General features: G+C 40.7%; 1 pseudogene; it reads right to left on the bottom strand.

The window, feature by feature from the left end:
- LOC143403370 (T-cell surface glycoprotein CD1a-like) overlaps window positions 1-2,204 on the bottom strand; it is a 40,164-nt pseudogene extending 37,960 nt beyond the window's left edge.
- Between the last annotated feature and the right edge of the window lie 14,472 nt (window positions 2,205-16,676).

Raw genomic sequence — 16,676 nt, 5'->3', positions numbered from 1 at the left:
ACTTCAGTCCAGCAAAGGAAAAGATCGTTTGAACACCTGGAGCAGCAGCAACCAGGCGGCCAGTGGGTAGCTTGCATGTAGTCATGGAATGGGGCCCCCAGGTGCCCAAGAGTTCCTGCAATGATCCTGTGAGTATCCCTGTGCCCAAGGGATGCAACATTAGGAAACTAAATAAAAACTTCCACAGAAATGAATGTTTTATATTTTAATACCTTTAAAAGCACCCCCCAGCCTTTGAAGAGATACCTCCTAGAGCCTGAATTTTTAAATTTCCCCAAATTCATATATTGGATTTTTAATCACCCATGTGATGGTGTTAGGAAGTGGGGCCATTGGGAGGTGATTGATTGACGCAGTTTTAACCCTCTGAGATAAAATTACTGTCTTATAAAAGGGACCCCAGAGAGACTCCATAACCCTTCTACAATGTGAAGACATGCTCTGAAGGTGCCTTTGATTAATCAAAACTCAGGTCCTACCAGAAAACAAATCTACCTTTATTTTGGATGGTCCAGCTTCTGGAAGTGTCAGAAATCAATTTCTGGTATCAATAAACCACCCTGTCTATGGTATTCTATGATAACAACCACAACACGATAAAACAAGGCTCCACATTTTCCACTATGCGACCAGCGCACTGGTTTCATTAAAGAGGTTTTTGGCATAAAAGTTAGCTAGTGAGATCAAAATAAAACACACAGACTCAATTACCTTTTCCTATGACCAGGTCCGAGACAGCTCTCACCTCTCTGGCTCACACCTCGAACCACCCGGTGGGGCAGCAAGGCTTACTCAGGGCTAGCAGGAGAGAGAGAGGCAGAGCACGCCAGGGAGTGGCTTTTTATTGGGGAACAAGAAATTCAGGGGAAAATTCCATCCAATGAAGGTCGAGGGGGGCAGCACTCCAAGGTCAGGGTCAGTGATTGGCCTCAGGGTCAGTGGTCAGTCACACCCCCACACGGACAGGCTCTCGTACCTGGAGAGGGTGGGGAGAGCTCCCACACAGTTTAGCCAGAGCGCCTCACACCCAATCCGGGATGTGCCCAATCACGTGCGAGAATGGCTTCCCACAATTTTTTTCTGTATATTTTCCCACAAAATATATGACTGCTGCTGTTGACTATGAGTCAGGAAAGCGAGGAGAGAGCAGTTGGTTTGGGGTAGGAAAGAGAAGTATAAAAATTAACTAAATAAGGAACGAGACTCTGGGTTCAGAATATTGTAAGCTGATGGGAGACTAGGGCATAACAGATGCTGAAGAAGGAGGAAGGCTATTTTAGTCACCTTTTCTTTGCCTGTATGACCAAATAATATGACAAGAACAATTATAAGGAGGAAAAGATTATTTGGGGGCTCAGGGTTTCAGAGCTCTTAGCCCATAGATGGACAACTCCAAATCTCAGGGCCCAAGGTGAGGCAGAACATTATGGCAGAGGAAAGCAGGTCTGGACATGGCTACCAGGAAGAAGAGAGAGAGCTGGACTCATCAAGGACAAAATATGTACCCAAAAGGAACAGCCCCAGGATCCCACCTCCCCAGCCACATGTTATCAGCCTGCACTCATCACTCAGTTAATCCCTATCAGGGGAATTTATTTCCTGATTGGGCTAAGGCTCTCAATCATTTCACCTTGAACCCTTCTTTCATTGTCTCACTCATGAGCAATTGGAGGGCTCCTAATATGTAAACCATAACAATAGAAGAATGAAGGGAGTAAATTATAAAAAGAAATAAAGAAAAACCCCAAGTACCTTTCCCTCAATCTTCCTCTGGTAGGCTGGCTTCTGGTCAGGAATACAGATAGCAGCTGGTGCTTGGGTCAGAGTCCCACTGAGGATCTGCAGCTCCCCAGTCCACTGCACCCCTGAGTGAGCTCTCAGCTGTGGAGGGTGGAAGACAAGGTCTGAGGAGGAGAGAGGAAAGGATGAGACCATTGGGAGCTGCCTGGGGGAGGCTGAGATCTGGGGGAGCTGAGAGAGAACAACACTGTAGGAGAAAGTCAGAAGACAAAACAGGTGGGAAGTGACCAGAACCAGAAAATTGTGTGCTCCCAGGTCACAGGAAAACATGCGTAAAAGCCAGCGTGAGTAAGGTATATGCTGATTAGAATTCAGCCATGCAGGGCGTCCCAGCCACCCTAGGGTCATCTAGGATGCATTTCATTATCACTAAACCCACCTTTCAATTTCTCTTCTTGGATCATAGCTGCTTAGGTTACCAACATGCTTGTGTTCTTCCTAACATGCTAGACATTGCTCCCCTGCACACCACCACAACTCCTGAATTTCTCCCTTCCACAGCTAGATTTCCCCAGAACTCAGATGTGAGCTGCCCGCCCCACGTGATCTCACTCTGCTCTCTGACTTCCCCACCTCACTGACACCAACCTCAATTTCCCTCCCAGAGAAACCTACATGCCAGTCATGACTTCCTGCCTGCACTGGCTCCTGCTTTCCCCTCCCACACTAATGAATGGAACAGACCCTTCACAGAAGAAGAAATACAATTGATGAAAAAACACATGAAAAAGTATCCGACCTCTCAAGCAATTAGAGAAAAGCAAATCAAAACTGCACTAAGATTTCATCTCACTCCTGTCAGAATAGCAATCATCAAGAAAGAATACAGGCAACAATAAATGTTGGTGAAGGTGTGGTAAAAAAGGTACACTCATACATTGCTGGAGGGACTGCAAATTGGTGCAACCACTATGGAAGACAGTATGGAGATTGCTCAGAAAACTTGGAATGGAACCACAATTCGACCCAGCTATCCCACTCCTCAGTTTATACCCAAAGGCCTTAAAATCGGCATACTACTGTAATGCAGCCAAGTCAATGTTTATAGCAATTCACAATAGTTAAACTATGAAACCAATGTCGGTATCCTTCAATAGATGAATGGATAAAGAAAATGTGGTGTGTATATACCCAATGGAATATTACTCAGCTTTAAAGAAGAATGAAATTATGGCATTTACCAGGAATTGGATAGAATTGGAGAATATCATGCAAAGCAAAATAAGGCAATCCCACAAAACTAAAGGCTGAATGTTTTCTCTAATATGCAGATGCTAATTCATGATAAAGTGAGGGGCATTAGATAAGAATAGTGTTACTTTAGATTAGGTAGAGAGAAATGAAGGGAGGAGGGGTGAAGGGATATAAGGATAGAAAAGATAGAAAAATGAAACAGACATTATTTCTGTATGTATATATGTGACTGCATGACAAATATGATTCCGCAGCATGTACAATCAGAAAAATGAGAAATTATATTCCATCTATGTATGACATAGTGCATTCTACTGTCATGTATAACAAATCAAAAAAAATTAAAAAAAGAATACCTATGAAACTAAGAGAAAAAAAGTAGTTCACTTCAAAATGGACAACTGATCTAAAAACACATTCTCAACAAAAACAAATGGCCAATAAGTAAATGAAGAAATACTCAATATAATGAGCCATTAGGGAAATGCAAATCAAAACTATAATGAGAAACCATATCACCCCATTTATAATGACTGGTTGAGTGCAGTGGCACAGACCTTTAGTCCTTAACTCAGGAGGAGTTCATGTTCAAGGTCAATCTGGGCAATTTATCTGGACTTGTCTCAAAATTAAAAATAATAACAATAATAATAATAATAGAACTGGAGATCTAACTCAGTGGTAAAATTTCCCTGGGTTCAATCCCTGGGACCAAATAAACAAATAAATAAATAACTTACAGTGTTGGTGAGAATAAGGAACTCCTACACACTGCTGGTGAGCGTGTAAATTAGTACAGTCACCATGGAGAACAGTGTAGTATGGAGTTCCTCAAACAAATTGAAAATAGATCTACCACATGACTCAGCCATTTCACTTCTGGGTGTTTATCCAAAGGAAAGCAAAACATCATGCAAAAGAGAAAGCTAGACAGTCATGTTTATGCAACATATTTCACAAGAGCTACAATATAAAATTGTTGTAGGTACCCATCAGCAGATGGATGGATTTAAAATCTATATGTACACAATGGACTCTTAGTAGACCATATAGAAAATCCTACCATTTGCAGCAAAATGGATGGAACTGGAGGACATTATATTAAATGAAACAAGCCCATAAACTGAAAGACCAGTAGTTCATATCCCCTTTCATACATGAAAGCTAAAAATTTTGAATCTTAATATAGAATAGTAATTAATAGCAGTTGTGAAGGAAGGGGGCGATAGATAAAGGAAAATGAGATTGGATTTTTGAATGCTATATGCACATGTAGAAATATCCCACCATTAATATGTGCAGTTAGTATGTGTTAATAAGTAAAAATAAAATGCAAAATAGAGAAATTTTTAAAAATACACATTATCTCTGACCCAGAAATCTCATTTCTATGTGTATTCCCAAGAGAAACAAGTGCTGATGTTCACAAAGATTTGCATAAATCAGTAATCTCAGCTATTTCGATGACTGAGGCAGGAGAATCACAATTTCCTGGCCACCTTGTGCAACTTAGTAACAAGACCCTATCTCAAAATAAAATTTAAAAATAAAAGGGGATGTGGCTCATAAATAGAGTGCAACTGGGTTAAATCTCCAGTGTCATCAAAAAGGAAAAAAAATCTATATAAAACAAAAATTATAAAAGCAGTAATGTTCAAAATAGCTAAAATTTAGCAACAATTCAAATATCATTCATAGCAGAATGGAAAAAATATTGTAGAACAGCAACAAAAAATGTTGAACTGTTATGGAACAACAAAGAAAAATGTTACAGAAATAATGTTCAGCAAAAAATGCAGATACATCATAGTACTTACCATTAAGATTCCAGAATGTGAGTTTCAAAAAACTGAATCAAAACTACTCTAGGTTGGTAGAGATCAGAGTATTGGTTGCCTTTAAGAGGTTACTAACTGGAAAGAGAAGCCACAAGGGAAACTTCTAAGTGCTGAAAATATTCTTCATAAGAGTAGTGGATGATGCATGGGTTTTTTCCATAGTGGAGATCATAAAACAGAAAAGAAGAGAAAGCCAAAGTAGGGTATAATGGCATTGGGAGCTTTAAATATAAAATTTTATTTGGGGACATGATAACATGACCATGAGTGGGAAAATAAGAAAGGTAAAACAGGAAATAAGAGAAGGATTATGATGTTATCAGGCTGGTCGCTGCTACAAAAAAACTGGGATCTGATCTTTCTGGGGGCTTCTGATTCTCCACACTGATTTTGTCTTTGAATATCTACCTGAGAAATGAATGGAGTACAAACTCATGACCTCCCATCCATTAATTGTCAAGGATTGTCCACGGGGTGTTACACACTGACACCTGCAGTTCTGAGCATTGGCAAATGCTAAGCAGCTTCTCTCAGGTGTCCCAGTCACACTGCAGGAAAAGTCTAGGCACAAAGGCACAGAGGATGTGACATGCAACTGAAGTGAGCCTCTGCCACAATTGCTTCACTAGAATTGTACAGAGGTGTCAGCTGCTGTCATGTTCTGTTGTCACACATGTACACAAAATTCAAAAATCAATCTTTTTGTTTATTCCTAAGAAAGTCTCAATACTCCACAGCCTTACAGCCTGGGTTAACTGTTTAGCTCTCCACGTGACCTAGTGTGAAATATAAACATTGACTATTGTCAGCAGGTGTTTAAAGAGAAAATTTGCTGTTGCACTCTGTTCTAAATTGAGATTCTGGTGCCTGATGTAGAATGCTCACCTGCAGTGACAGCTGTTTGTCTGTTGGAAATAATTTTTTTTTTACCCACTACTTTAAGATAAACAGGCAAATTCAATTTGATACTTTAAATAAAATACATTGGTGTAGGGAGCTTTGTAGATGAAACTTTGCTGTAAATGGAGGATTTTATCTGAATCTGGGCTACTTCCCTCGTATTTTCCCCTAGTTCTGGTCAGCTTTCAATAAGATCTGCACACTGTAATCTAATCAAGCCTAATTTTGTTTTGGAACTATTCTCAGTGAATATGTTTGACATACAAATAGTAAAATTAGATGTGCAATGAAATTAAGAAGGACAAATCAATGCATGAATGAATTTTTCAGGAGGAAATCCATGGGAAAATTTCTTACATGTCCTATCACCTGCACCTTGTCTCGCTAGATGTTCTCCTTTCCTAGGTTCCCGCTGCTCACTCCCTAAGCAAAATTAGGCTAAGTACCTTTCCCAAAATTCATTTCAAGTAAGTCCTTCCAGAAAGCTAAGAACAAAGAAACAATGGAAATAATAAACTGCAGAATCAAATTGAGTAGGCAAAATTTTCCAGTTCAGAACACAGTGATGATCTTTTTCCTTGCATTATTGTATACTCAATATACACTTGTTGTAAAGTAAATGTATAGTAGACGCCTAAGAACTGTTTGTTAGATCAGTTTATGGATTTTAAAGTAACAGAGTCTGGTCATGGAGGTCTTGACTCACACTGCCAGTTGGGGTAATTAGTCAATCCCCATTAGTCAAGATTTCTGAATTTCTCTACCATTTGTAATTCTGCAATAAGTACTCACAATGCTTTTGCAGACATTCATAGACATGTACAGAGTGGTACAAAATTAAAGTCAAATGAAGAACACATTCCCTATGAAAGTAAAAAAAATAAAATAAAAAGTGAAGCTCTGTCTTCAGGTTTCCCTACTCACTACAGGATTAGCATCCTGGGTGGCCTAGTGAGTGCCATGTTTTTCACATTTTTGTGCTCTTTGTCTCTGATATTGTCAATTTAAATGGCCCAAACATATCTCCACAGTGCTATCCAATGTCCTTAAACTGAAAAAGGCTGTGATGTGAATTATATAGGAAAAAGGTGTTTTACATCAGCTTTGTTGTAGTTATAATGCTGTTGGCTGTGAGTACAATGTTAATGAACAAGGAGATACACTGCAAAAAGAAAGATGAAATTTAATGACTATTAGGTGAAGTTATGTTGTAAAATAACATCTATTCCATGATAAAACTATGACCAACAACAATATTTGGGGTTTCTTGAGATGATACCTGACTTTTTTACATATGGTAGACAGCATTGTTGGAAGTTTAAAAGCCAAGGATATTTGTGATCACATTAATCAGGGACAGGAAATTGTTAAACACTTCTCAGATAATGTTTTTGTTTAAAGATCTACAGCAAAAATAAATTACTCGTACATATATACCAAATAAGATTTTCAAATAAAATACACAAAAACAAACTTATGTATTCATCAGGTAACAAAAAGGTAACTGAGGACAGAAACTCAAAGGGACCTACCCCTCTATTTGCCCTAGGAGCATGGCTCAGTGGTCACTAAGGCAGTGTTTGCAGCAGCAGCTGCCATTTTCCCACCCAAGAGCCTTTCCAGGAAAAGCTCACCACTCCCTCACACCAACCCCACCCTTCACTGTCCACATTAGAACCCACCTGGCTCTAATTCCTGAGCCTCCCCCATAGAAGTCTTGAAACCCAAGTCTGTGTTGCCTCTCTCAGTCTATGGAGATATGGTCTTCATTTGTCAGCTCTGACAAATAAAATCTCCTGTGTATCTCTGCCTGGTCTCCATCTTTCATTTCTTACTTGTCTGGCTCCTGGCCCCTCACTTTCCTTTCATTGTTGCCGAAATCCAGGATCAGGATCCCCAGTGTACTCGCTCCCATCTTTGAGGGTCACAGAGCATCCCCTGGCCCGATCCAAACTCCATTGTGAAACCAGGCCCTCCATTCTGCCCAATGCCCTCTCTGCACCCACCACTTGACATTTCAGGTAAGACTCCTGTCTTTGGTCAACTTAAACAACTTAAGGGTCCCAGAAAGTGACTATCAATTGTCCAGCACTCCCAGGGTTACCATGTGGTTTGGGGGACACCCATCCATGATTTTCACAGCTATGGCTGATCCCTATTCTTGACCAGGTCTATAGGTGTTTTTTACTCCTGGGTTTTGAGAAAAACCACCAAGGATGATTGGGAGTGGTCCTGATGAGACCTCTTGGTCTTGGGTTACATCTCAACATGGTCGGCTTCTCATCCATTCCCTCCCAGGTCTCTCAGGCTGCCTCCTGGCTATCCTAGGGACTCTCTCTCACCCCAGACTTAAGCTCCCCAAAACTTATTAATTTGTGAAATCAGATCTGGCCTCAATATCCTTTGGATAATGACTCTAAATGGCCACTTAATAGTACTCTAGATCCCAAAATTGTCCAAGATCTTTTCTTTTTTTTTTGCCCTTCTTTTTTTTATTGATTGTTCAAAACATTACAAAGCTCTTGACATATTTCATACATTTGATTCAAGTGAGTTATGAACTCCCATTTTTACCCCGTATACAGATTGCAGAATCACATCGGTTACACATCCACGTTTTTACATATTGCCATACTGTTGTATTCTGCTACCTTTCCTATCCTCTACTATCCCCCCTCCCCTCCCCTCCTATCTTCTCTCTCTACCCCATCTACTGTAATTCATTTCTCTCCCTTGATTTTTTTCCCTTTCCCCTCACATCCTCTTATATGTAATTTTGTATAACAATGAGGGTCTCCTTCCATTTCCATGCAATTTCCCTTCTCTCTCCCTTTCCCTCCCACCTCTCGTCCCTGTTTAATGTTAATCTTTTTCTCATGCTCTTCCTCCCTGCTCTGTTTTTAGTTGCTCTCCTTATATCAAAGAAGACATTTGGCAGTTGTTTTTTAGTGATTGGCTAGCTTCACTTAGCATAATCTGCTCTAATGCCATCCATTTCCCTGCAAATGCCATGATTTTGTCATTTTTTAGTGCTGAGTAATACTCCATTGTGCATAAATGCCACAGTTTTTTAATCCATTCATCTATTGAAGGGCATCTAAGTTGGTTCCACAATCTAGCTATTGTGAATTGTACTGCTATGAACATCGATGTAGCAGTATCCCTATAGTATGCTCTTTTAAGGTCGTCAGGGAATAGTCTGAGAAGGGCAATAGCTGGGTCAAATGGTGGTTCCATTCCCAGCTTTCCCAGGAATCTCCATACTGATTTCCAAATTGGCCACACCAATTTGCAGTTCCACCAGCAATGTATAAGTGTACCCTTTTCCCCACATCCTCGCCAGCACTTGTTGTTGTTTGACTTCATAATGGCTGCCAATCTTACTGGAGTGAGATGGTATCTTAGGGTAGTTTTGATTTGCCATTTCTATGACTGCTAGAGATGGTGAGCATTTTTTCATGTACTTGTTGATTGATTGTGTGTCCTCCTCTGAGAAGTGTCTGTTCAGGTCCTTGGCCCATTTGTTGATTGGGTTATTTGTTTTCTTATTGCTTAATTTTTTGAGTTTTTTGTATACTGTGGATATTAGGGCTCTATCTGAAGTGTGAGGAGTAAAGATTTGTTCCCAGGATGTAGGCTCCCTATTTACCTCTCTTATTGTTTCTCTTGCTGAGAAAAAAACTTTTTAGTTTGAGTAAGTACCATTTGTTGATTCATGTTTTTAACTCTTGTGCTATGGGTGTCCTATTAAGGAATTTGGAGCCCAACCCCACAATATGTAGATCGGAGCCAACTTTTTCTTCCATCAGACGCAGAGTCTCTGATTTGATATCAAGCTCCTTGATCCATTTTGAGTTAACTTTTGTGCATGGCGAGAGAAAGGGATTCAGTTTCATTTTGTTGCATATGGATTTCCAGTTTTCCCAGCACCATTTGTTGAAGATGCTATCCTTCCTCCATTGCATGCTTTTAGCCCCTTTATCGAATATAAGATAGTTGTAATTTTGTGGATTGGTTTCTGTGTCCTCTATTCTGTACCATTGGTCCGCCTGCCTGTTTTGGTACCAGTACCATGCTGTTTTTGTTACTATTGCTCTGTAGTACAGTTTGAAATCTGGTATCGCTATGCCGCCTGATTCACACTTCCTGCTTAGAATTGATTTTGCTATTCTGGGTCTTTTATTTTTCCATATGAATTTCATGATTGCTTTATCTATTTCTACAAGAAATGCTGTTGGGATTTTGATTGGCATTGCATTGAAGTATGGAGAACTTTTGGTAATATCACCATTTTGATGATGTTAGTTTTGCCTATCCATGAACAGGGTATATTTTTCCATCTTCTAAGATCTTCTTCTATTTCTCTCTTTAGGGTTCTGTAGTTTTCATTGTATAAATCTTTCACCTCTTTTGTTAGGTTGATTCCCAAGTATTTTATTTTTTTTGAGGATATTGTGAATGGGATGGTTTACCTCATTTCTAGTTCAGAAGATTTGTCGCTGATATACAGGAATGACTTTGATTTATTCGTGTTGATTTTATATCCTGCCACTTTGCTGAATTCATTTATAAGCTCTAGTAGTTTCTTTGTAGACCCTTTTGTGTCTTCTAGGTATAGGATCATATCATCCGCAAGTAGTGATAATTTAAGTTCTTCTTTTCCTATCTTAATGTCTTTAATTTCTTTTGTCTGTCTAATTGCTCTGGCCAGTATTTCGAGAACTATATTGAATAGAAGTGGTGAGAGAGGGCATCCCTGTCTTGTTCCAAATTTTGGAGGGAATGCCTTCAGTTTTTCTCCATTCAGAATGATGCTAGCCTGAGGCTTAGCATAGACTGCTTTTACAATGGTGAGGTAAGTTCCTTTTATCCCTAGTTTTTCTAATGTTTTGAACATAAAGGGATGCTGTACTTTGTCGAATGCTTTTTCTGCATCTATCGAGATGATCATATGGTTCTTATCTTTAAGTCTATTGATGTGGTGAATAACGTTTATTGATTTCTCTATATTGAACCAGCCTTGCATCCCAGGGATGAATCCTGCTTGATCATGGTGCACGATCTTTTTGATATGTTTTTGTATCCGATTTGCCAGAATTTTATTGGGGATTTTTGCATCTAAATTCATTAGGGATATTAGTCTGTAGTTTTCTTTCTTTGAGGTGTCTTTATCTGGTTTGGGAATCAGGGTGATATTGGCCTCATAGAATGAATTTGGAAGTTCTCCCTCTTTTTCTATCTCCTGAAATAGATTGTAGAGTATTGGTATTAATTCTTCTTTAAAGTTCTTGTAAAGCTCTGCTGTATATCCATCCGGTCCTGGGCTTTTCTTGGTTGGTAGTCTTTTGATGGCTTCTTCTATTTCCTCACTTGATATTGGTCTGTTTAGGATGTATCTTTTCAATTATTGTGAGTGTTCAGGAAAATGGAAAGAGATGTCATACATTCAGGCTTTCTCCTCTCTCTAAGTCCTCTCTCTGCAACTCTTGATGTCCTGCACAAGTTCTCTTAGCTCTTACCTCCCCTCTCTGTCTAATGAAGTCTCTACAGCAACTGTACCCTTGGCCCCTCCACCCTTCTCTCCTCCTGCCACATGCTCATGGGCTACCACTGCCCAACCCATATTTCGGAGTCCTCTATGCAAGGTGGCTGGAGTAGATGGTGTAATCCATGTTCGTATGCCTTTCTCTTTGTCAGATCTTTCACAGATAGAAAACAAGCTTGGGTCCTCTCTTGTCTAACACCCTCCTGCCTGAGGAGTGTAGGCAAGTTTGGGAGAAATTATGCTGATGAAGTAAAACCCTTCACCAGTTTTAGATCACCCGACCAAGACTTTATTACAGTACACTAATCTGGACCCTGAGACTCCAGATGGGAGACCTATTTTATCTCCAATATTTTCCCCAATATTAAGGCCAAACTAAGGCACCTTGAGAGGAGTCCCCTAACTCCCCAAGCTGAGGTTCTGGAAGTAAACTTTAAGGTGTATAACCAGAGAGATGAGAAGGCCCAGAAGCAGAAATATCACATGCTTCTTAAGCCATCTGTACAGCCTCAGCATCTGTGCCTGGGTCCATTGGGCCATGGAAGGTTCCCTCATGAACACCTGTTAGAGATGTGGTCACTTGGGTCACTGGGCTCCTTTATGTCACAAGCCTCCAGGCCCTTGTCCTAAATGCCATCAGAAGGAACGCTGGGCTGCTGAATGTCCCTGAGCTCATAGCAGGCCCCAGCCATCCAGCCTTTCTACTTCCCCTTTTCAACAGTTGGGACTGGCTTCAGAGGACGAATGAGGCCCAGGTCTCCACCGGGAACTCAGGGTAACTCAGCGTATTTCAGGTAGGCCTGTCTCCTTCCACCTAGACACAGGGGCTACATATTCAGTCCTCAAGGAGTTCTGGAGGCCTAGTACTCATTCTATGAAACCTTAGCAGCCGTGCAAACATCTAGCCTTGTTTGGGCCTTTGGTTCTCTAGTTTTTACTAACTCCATTTTGGTCATTCCACAGTGCCCTGTCCCCATTATCTGAAGGGACGTCCTCACAAAGTTGGGAGCCACACTTTCCTTCTCCCCTCATATATGCTTCCATCTAGATATACCTGTTGCTCCCTTGATCCTCACCCTTACCTTAGGGCCAATCCCTGTGTTCCATCTGCCAGTGCCTTCCCATTACCCTCTGCCAAGGTGGACCCTACTGTCTGGAATATTTCAAGTCTTTCTATTGCCTGGCAACATGAGCCCATTCATTGCATCAACACATGGATAAGCATATAAAATAAGTAAAGAGAATAAGGAGCCAGACCATAGAGATAGAGAGATACAGATAAGATATACTATGCTTGGGGGCCTGTGAGTTCTGTGGAAATGTGTGCAGCTGTATGCTGTGACAGTAGAACCTGCAAATCTCCACTTACTCTTCACCATAAGGAGAAATCAGTCTCAGCTCTGAGCCAATTTGGGACAGAAAATATATATACACACACACAATAGAAGAAAGTGGTACTGCATATCAATGCTATAATTTACTGTCATATTGTCATATAAAAAAGAAAATTTTAAGTCAGTAATATAGCCAAAGAGAGCAGCCTATTACTACTCCCCTGAAACCCACACAAAGAAAACACAACTATATTCAGAATGGAATGACTAAGGAAGTAAGACAGAGATTAGCAGGGAAGTAACAGGATCCATGTAATACACAAAAACCGAGGGTAGCAATGTAAACCACTGTGTCTCTCCCACAATCTCTCCCACCTGGATTGACCAAGACAGACTTCTTATGGGAAAAAAAGTGAGCTGGAGATCCCCAGTTGTCCCAATTATCACCACAGATGACTGCACAGGAGATTTCCACAGACCTTACAGGCCACAAACAAAATTTAGAGAGTTGCCCAGAGTTCAAATGATTGTACTTTCACAGAGTTTGAGTCCACATTTTACCTTCTGTAGTCACTATGATCTAGACTGGGTGTCATCTTAAATTTGGACCCACTGCTGGAGTTTGTCCTGTCTGCATCCTACTAGTCACAGTGTATTGGTACACTTTCAACTTTGCCATCATTTCCCCATGATAACAAGGGTGATTACAACATAATCCCATATGCTTGGAGACCAAGCAAGAAGAAAGTCCAAGACTTAGGCTTTCAAGCTTTTCAAGTTAATAAGTAAAAATAAAATGTAAAATAAAGAAATTTTAAAAAATACATTATGGCTGACCCAGAAATCTCAGTTCTATGTGTATTCCTAAGAGAAGTAAGTGCTTATGTTCATAAAGATAGGCACAAACCAGTAATCCCAAGTATTTGTATGGCTGAGGCAGGAGGATCACAAGTTTCTGGCCACCCTGTGCAGCTGAGCAAGACCCTATCTCAAAATAAAATTTAAAAGTAAAAGTGGATGTGACTCAGAAATAAGGTGCTACTGGGTTAAATCTCCAGTACCATCAAAAAGGGGGAAAAAGTGATATGCACAAAAATTCTAAAAACAGTATTGTTCAAAATAGCTAAAATCTGGCAACAATTCAAATATCAATTTACAGCAGAATGAAAAAAAAATATTGCACAATCATGTGACATAATAGTACACAACACCAAAAAGGTTGAACTACTGCTATGGAACAACATGGATAGATGCCACAGATATAATGTCCAGCAAAGAAAGGCAGGCATATCACAGTAGTTATCATTAAGATTTCAGAATGTGTTGGAGATATAGCTCAGTTGGTAAAGTGCTTGCCTTGCATACACAAGGCCCTGGGTTCGATCCCCAGCATCAAGAAAAAAAAAAAAAAAGATTTCAGAATGTGAGTTTCAAAACATTGAATCAAAACTAGTCTAGGTTGGTAGAGATCAGAGTATTGGTTGCCTTTAAGAGGTTACTAACTGGAAAGAGAAGCCATGAAGGAAACTTCTAAGTAGTGGATCATGCTTGGGTTTCCTTTTATAATAGAGATGCTAAAACAGAAAAGAAGAGAAAACCTATGGCAAGTGTTGCAGCTGAATGATTTGCATTCTGTTTCCCATGGCTGACATCACTCTCTTAGTGACCTGGACATTGCCCTGGTCCTGGAACTAGATAATGCATCTTCAGGCATAGGTGTGCCATCCTGCAGCCCCTTGAGTCAAATTACACTCACCACTCCTTCATAACCCCGCCCCTCCTGACCTTTTTTGGATGGAACTTTCTAAGAATGAAGTTTTTCCCCAAAAAAGCCCACTTCTGAGCATGCTCACTCTCTCTTGCCAGCCTCTCGTGACTTTCCTTGCTCTCCCACTTGGGGAGCTTGATGCCAAGAGCAGAGGAGCCATCCTGAAACTTGATTTAAAGGTAAAGTGTGTGTCTGTGTTTTATTTGGTGTCCCAGGAAATTCCCAGGAGCGACCTTAAGTTCAGGTGCCCTCACAGGTAGAGGGCAGCAGGTGGCACCCGGAATGAGGGATCTTGCTAGGTGTGCCCATGGTTTTGTTAGCAAGACACACCAGATTTATGTACTTGGGAGAGACTAGGTAGAAAACTATATAAAGCATGCTTCTCTGCCAAGCTTCTAAAATTACAATAGAGAGTGTTTAGAAGGTCTGGACTGCTTTAGAAATGTTTATCTTTGATGACCTAGATTAGGACCAGTGGCCTGTCCCCTAAGGACCTGTTGAATGAACTTCAGAGACCAGTTAGGAGTCTGGAGCAGGAGAAACAGCCCAAGGCTCCTTCAAAGCGATTCTCTCTTTCCTTGGTGGGACTGAGGGCAGAGTCAATTTTTGCCCAATCTGCAGCTTGCCAGGGTCTCAGGGCAAGACCTAAAATCAAAAGTTTAGTCTCCCTGAGCTGAACAAACTCAACAGCCTAGAAGACCACCAAGGGGCATGCTCCAAAGAAGAGACTAATCCCAATCAGAATTCTGTGAGGCAAATTCCAAATGGAGAGGAGCAAGATGGACAGCAATACACAGACAACAAAGAATCACAATCTGAGGGGACTCAGTCTGAAGGTGAGGAAGACCTAGTGGAGAGTTTTGCTAAATTACATTTAGCTGAGCTGGCACCCACCATCTGAATTCAGCCACTCTCCTCCGGGAGAACGGGGTTCAGTGATTACTCTGAACTGGTGGTTGCCATGCTTACGGCGCTACAACATGGCCTTAGAAGAGCACAGGAGATGGGGGAAGACATTACAGGTTTTCAGCTTTTTCCAGTCTTTAAGCAGATTAATGAACAAAATCAGCATGTTTGCATGCACACTGTAGTTCCCTTTAAGACTCCAAAGGAGCTCAAAAGTGCTGTCAGTACCTATGACCCTAATTCACCTTTTGTGCAAAGCCTGCTTGATTCATTATTCCAGGAGCCTTCATCCCCAAATAATTGGATTTCAATGGCAAAAACATGCCTTTCTGGAGGTGATTATGTCCTTTGATGATCTCACTAGACTGATTATTGTACTTAACAGGCTGAGAGAAACAGGAGACAAGGTTTTGAAGCTCCCTTAGAAATGTTAACGGAAACTGGAGAATTTGCAGACGTAGAGAGAAAATTAAATTATGATTTAGCCATCTATGATCAGATCACTGCATATGTCAAAAAAGCCTGGCTCCAAATATCTTTCTGAGATCAAATAAATTTAGCTTTCAGTCAGATAAAACATGGAACAGAAGAACAATTCTACAATTCCGTAGCATGTCTGTACCGGGAAGCTAAGAGGTCAATCGGGGATTCAAGCACTTCCAAATTCATAGTTACTGGAAAATGCCAATAAAGTTTGTCAGGAAATTCTCTGACCTTTTAAGAAAAAAGGAGCAGTCTCTAAATTTATTTGCCTTTATGCGGATGTTGGTTCCATATTATTACAAGGTTTTACGCTCGCCACGGCTTTAAAGCAGGTACTTCAGCCCCAATCCCAGAGATGCCATTCTTGTGAGTGGTATTTTAATTGTGGTAGGACTTAGCATTTGGCATGGGACTGCAAATCTTTGCACAATAAGTCAGATACCTTTCCTGGTTAGTGCTGGCAGCATTACAGAACAAAAAGCCAGGATGGAAACAGATATAGTGGTGGCCCACCTCCATTTATGACTTCACTTATGCCTCCTTTGGGGCCCAAAAACAAAAGACAGGCCCCACCCCAGGCCCGACAAACAATCCAGGTGGAGGAGGAGTTAGAGTCACAGGCTTTGATGTCATCACAGCCAACCATGGCAGATTGTCATTATTACTAGTCAGCTCCACCCAGACAATACTTCTACAAGCAGCCATGGTAATAGATTTAACACCTCAAATGGGACCACAGTGAGTTCCTACTAGAATCCATGGGCCATTACCCCCAGGTACTATCGGTCTAATTTGGGGACATAATAATTTTAAAGAGGGAATCCAAGTAATGCCAGGAGTTGTTGATCCAGATTTTAGAGATGAGCTAATAGTCACTGTGAAATCAGCTCATGCTATTCAGCTCTCTA

This window comes from Callospermophilus lateralis, chromosome 7 (assembly GCF_048772815.1).
Source record: "Callospermophilus lateralis isolate mCalLat2 chromosome 7, mCalLat2.hap1, whole genome shotgun sequence".
Taxonomy (NCBI): Eukaryota; Metazoa; Chordata; class Mammalia; order Rodentia; family Sciuridae; genus Callospermophilus; species Callospermophilus lateralis.
The sequence above is the reverse complement of the archived record's forward strand: the minus strand, read 5'-3'. Positions and strand labels throughout refer to the sequence as shown.